This window comes from Chrysochloris asiatica, unplaced genomic scaffold (assembly GCF_000296735.1).
Source record: "Chrysochloris asiatica unplaced genomic scaffold, ChrAsi1.0 scaffold00063, whole genome shotgun sequence".
NCBI classification, from domain to species: Eukaryota; Metazoa; Chordata; class Mammalia; order Afrosoricida; family Chrysochloridae; genus Chrysochloris; species Chrysochloris asiatica.
The window spans coordinates 12,047,222-12,052,726 of NW_006408581.1; positions in this window are offsets into that span (position 1 = coordinate 12,047,222).

Here is a 5,505-nt window from a genome sequence, read left to right on the forward strand (position 1 = left end):
AATATTAATAGATGTTAACTCATGATCACAAACTTTCTATGTCAATAGAAAATTTAATATTTCTAATGTATATATTGGTTTTATTTTTTACTGATTTTCCTTTCTTCATTTTTCTCTTGCAGTCTCTGCTTATTCCAGTTTTTATAAATTTGTTTGAAATGTGCATGTTGAGTTCTTTGTACATTAAATTATAATATTATCTCCATCCATATTATAAATCTTCATCAGAAAAATCCTTCTGGCTTTGGACCATGAGTTATTTTTCTGAATATGCATTCTTTTCATCATTTAATTTTACTTCTCATTCTTCCTTCCATTCTCTTAGTCCCCTTCCCCTCCTCTCTGACTCCTTTTCTCCTGGTCTTCTTTCTTCTACATCTAATTTGCTTCTTATGGGTTTTGCTTAGTCTTCTACTTTTTCATTGATCTTATCGTTGTCACGTTATATGTCTTACATGTACTTAAATTTGGCATATATGTTGTTCAAACTATATTTGCTTCCTTCTCATCTTCTGAGACCAATATCTCTACCTAAGTCACTTTCCTGCAGCCTGAGCATCATCTTTCTTTAAGATTTTGGCTTCAACTTTCTTTGTTGACACTGTGCTAAATGACTGCTATTGTGCATTGTACTGATAGCTCTATATCCTAATTTGATAAAAGATAAATGGAATGATGACATGTTGTTTTTCATTATTTATATATTTATTGGCATAATTTTATCCCCTAATTTATGTCTTTTCCCCAGCCAATCCTTTCCCCCTGCAAGTCTACAGAAAGAAGAGGAAAGAATACATATTAATGTACTTCATTCCAAATTAAGGAGCACTTATGAAACATCTAAGAATTTTATTGATTTTCTAGACTATTCTGGAGGATTGTATTTTAGTTGGAAATTCAACACTACCTTTTAAATAGAATCTTTTTTATCTTGCTTTGCCCTTTGAAAGTTTACTGCATTGAGTTTCAGCCTCATTTTTATTTTGCTGGCATATTTTTTGATTACCATTTTAAATTTAATCTGTTAGATATTGAAGTAAGAACTATTTAAGAATCCACTCACCTTCTGACTTTCCAAAAATGGTATCTCTTATACTTCATACACACCCCCTACACACACACACACACACACACACACACATTTCAATGCCGTTGAGTCAGTTCTGACTCATAGCAACCTTATATAGGTTTTCTGAGATAGTAGATCTTGAAGGGAACAGACAGCCTCATCTTTCTCCAATAGAGCAGCATGTGCTTTTGAACTATTGATCTTTCAGTTAGCAAGCCAATGCCTATCCAACAGCCCAATAGGACTCCAGCTTGGCTTCAATTTGACTTGAAGTACAAAAGTACAAATTATGGCTTAATTTTCTAACCCTGAAAATGACTTTGTTGTGAGATTTACAGCTGGAATGTTCTATGACTACTGACTAGTGTTTAGTGTATCATTGTTGGGTCAGTCTTAATAATCAGTTTCAGCTATAGAGTATTATGGGAAATGATTGTGGGGGTCTTTCATATTTCTCTGAATAAAGATTACTCTCTTCTAGTTTGGAATCTGAACTAAAACAGATTTTTAAAATTACTACCCCAACATCAAGTGACATGCTGCATAATATTAATTTTTTTCTTAAACCATAATAACAAAGAATGAACAAGTAGAAAAATAGTTCAGTTAATATATGCTCAGAGGACATGAACAGACACTTGACCAAGGAAGACATTCAAGTGATCAACAAACATATAAAGAAATAGTCATTATCTTTAGCTTAGTAATTACAAATTGGGCTGCTAATCTCACAGTCAGTTTGAAACTACCAGCTGTTCCACGGGAGAAAGATGAGGCTCTCTGATCCCATAAAGATTTACAGCCTGACCCTGTACAGGGTTGCTATGAGTTGCAACCTACTCCATGGCAAATAACAACAACAACAACATTAGCTTTACAGAAATGCAAGTGAAAACAGCAATGAAATATCATCTTCATTCAGTATTAATAGCAAAGTTAAAACAACAGCAACAAAAAATAACCCTGAAAATAGCAAATGCTGATGAAGACGTGGAGAGACCGGACCCCTTCTACACTGCTGGTGGTACTGTGAAATAATGTAAACACTGGAAAACAGTATAGATCTCTCTCAAAAAGTTGGAAATAGAAATAACATATGACTCAACAGTCCTTCTACTTGGTATATAAATATCCTCAAGAAATAAGCGTCATGATATGAATATATATAAGCAAACCCATGCTAATTTTTGGCACTATTCACTATAGCAAAATGATGGAGACAGTTCCATTACCCAGAAGAATGGTTTGACAAACCTTGGTACACACACACATAGTGGAATACTATGCACTATTGAAGAATAACAGTGAATCAGTGCAACATCTCATAACTTGGATGAATTTAGAGGACAATTTGCTGAATAAAATTAGTCAATTACAAAAGAACAAATACTAAATGCAATCATGATTGCCAAAGTTAAGAAAGGCTTTTAATGATAAACAACAAAAACAAAATAAAACAAATAAACAAACAAAAACACTTTTTATGGTGGTTACAAGGGGTAGAAGGGAAGGGAGAATTTAAAGACAAATCAATCAGGAATGTATACAGATATTATAATTAGCAAACAAAGATATTAAAACTATTTCCATCATTTGTTTATTGAGAAGCAGTATAATGTTATAGTTAAAAAGCTAGGGCTCCGTATCGGAGTGAGTTGGGCTTAAAACCTCAAGGTCAGCAAGTACTAAACTGCCAGTCGTTCCGAGGGACAAAGATGAGGTTTTCTGCTCCTGTAAAGATTTGTTGTTGTTGTTGTGATGTGCCATGGAGTCGGTTCGGACTCATAGTGACCCTGTACAGGGTTTCCGAGGCTGTAAATCTTTACGGGAGCAGAAAGCCTCATCTTTCTCCCGCGGAACAGCTGGTAGTTTCGAACTGCTGACCTTGCGGTTCACAGCCTGACTCATAAACACTACACTACCAGAGCCCAGAAACCCTATAATGGCTCACTATTAGTCGGAACCCATTCCACAAGCACACAATCCCCAACAACCACCATCAGAGGCCTAACTTGTACTTTCTGCTTCTTTGCTTTAATTTTGATGTGCATATATATTTGTGTCTTGTATTTTGGGGTCTCGTGACCTTGAATAAATTGATTAATAAAAAAACGAATTTACGAATAAATAAAATAATAACACAGGATGCAACCAATTTACCAAAAAAACAATATTGTGAATTTTGCATGTGCACTCCTATGCACAAACTGTAATACACAATAAGGCAATTTTTTTGTATACATTCACTTTTGTGTCTCCTGTGTCCAGGCTTAGTTATCAATAATCATTCAGTTCATGGCATATTGAATAAGTTTCTAATCTTCTTTTGGTGTGGACACACTGTCTATATCTCACACAATGTTTGAATGGGAAATCATTTGGGTTACTCTTTTAATAGTGAAAGCTTGAATTTGTTCCTTTTCTTAAATATAAGCTGACTTCTGAAATAGGAAAAATACTGTACATATTTAATATGGTTGTTTTTAATATGATAAAGGCATTATGCATTTTGAGAAATAAATATGGAATATGTTTAAAAATAAATATACATGGCTCATTTACAACACTCCAGTGAAATACATGGTGTTTCACTGATAAAAAATAATCACATAAATCTTCCACACACAGCTGCAATTTAGTGAAATATGCAGTTTTCTGTTTTCTATTACTGTATACAGTATAAATTCTTCTGCTGAAAGACAGATTGTGACAAATTTGCAAACAGCATCTGTATTCATACATTTGAAGCATTAATTTATCCAGCAATAAAAACTTTGATTTCCCAAAAGGAGAGCCATGTCTGAGAACTAATGCCTATTTTTGAGACTTAACTGATTTTTCAATGTTAGTCGTTTTCTCATGAGTTACGTGCTCCAATGAAAAAATATACAACTTAACAGCAAGTACAGAGAGTTAAAAGGGTCACACAGTACATAAATCTCTAGGTCTTATTTATGTATGTGTATAATTCATATAAATACAATTTTGACTACGTACACCTTCCATTGTGGAAAATGTTTTTGTTAGCAATGCTGTCAAAGGAATAACAAGCAAAGCTCTATAATACAGACACTAAATTCAGTGCTTACGTTCTATATTTTATTGAATTGGTAAATATTGCTCTGGGCATAATAATGAAATTTTTTTAGCCAGAAAACTAAAGCCTATGTCTGTTGGCTAGTTGGATGATTTATTTCTAGAAATAATAGAGCATTTAAAATGAAACTATATGAAATAGAAACAAAGTCTTAAAGTATAATTTTAAGTGTTCAGGTGCTTTCGTTTTTTTTTTTTTTTTTTAATTCCTGAAAATTATCCTGCATGGAGAGTGACTTTTCAACTCTTGGCTTTTTAAGTAATGCCACAACAAATAAATTCTGCAATGAATTGTTTCAATTAATAAGTTTTTATTTATTTGTTACTTTTATTTTGACTGTTGTCTTTGCTTTATCTTCCTCTGTATTATTTATTTTTTCATTCCTAATACCTTCCTAAGACTAGTTAGAATTAATTTTCGTTCATTTACTCATTCAATCACAACTTAGCCAAGAGCTAAGAAATTTGATTAGATTGTTTTCAAGTACTTTTTAAAATTGCTTATTGTAATTTTCTCTGGAAAGGACCAATCTCACCAAAACCTAAGCAAATAAATCTTTAACAACCCCATACAGTGTATTATACACCTTGCCTGGAGTTTCTGTTGGTCTACTGTGATCCTACAAACTTAGATCAAATCATATTTAAATCCATGCAGAAATATATTTTAAGTGACATACTATGAGGTTTTAAAATGCAAGCAGCCTTCTCAGATATTTGAATAGTGACGATCTGAAATCTGCATCCATGCTGCTTTTTTAATTAAAATTTTACCCAAAGGAAAAGAGTATTCAACAGTTTGTAAGCTCACTTTCTCTAGAAATTGTGTGGTGGATTGTTTGCTCATACCATAAGGTGCTCCAATGTCTTGGGCTTTTGCTTAACTGCCTGATCTTTTTTAATTTTTTATTTTTCTTCTGCTGTTACACTTTTGACCTAATTTAATTGACATCGGCAACAGCATTCACATTGTTCTTTGACTGATTACCTGAACAGGTAGTGAAAAAAAAAAGCAGACGGAGAGCTGACTGGGACATTCTCCATTCATTGCAGTCACAGTAAGTTGGCAGAGAGGGAGTATTACTCAGAGCAGGAACCTGAGGAAACTTTACTTTGCATGAAGGCAGTGACCCCAGAGGAGTTTTCAAACTCCACGTTTATGAATTTCTCATTTTTAATTAATTTCTTCTTTCAAGTCAATACATTTTCATATATCATTGTCTCAGAACTGCTGTAGGGATAGAAAAATCTAAACTGCTTCACTGTTGACATATGTGTTAAGTGTACCTGGCTCTCACCTTCTACACTGGAGGAGAATGTAATAATAGCATTTCATTTTA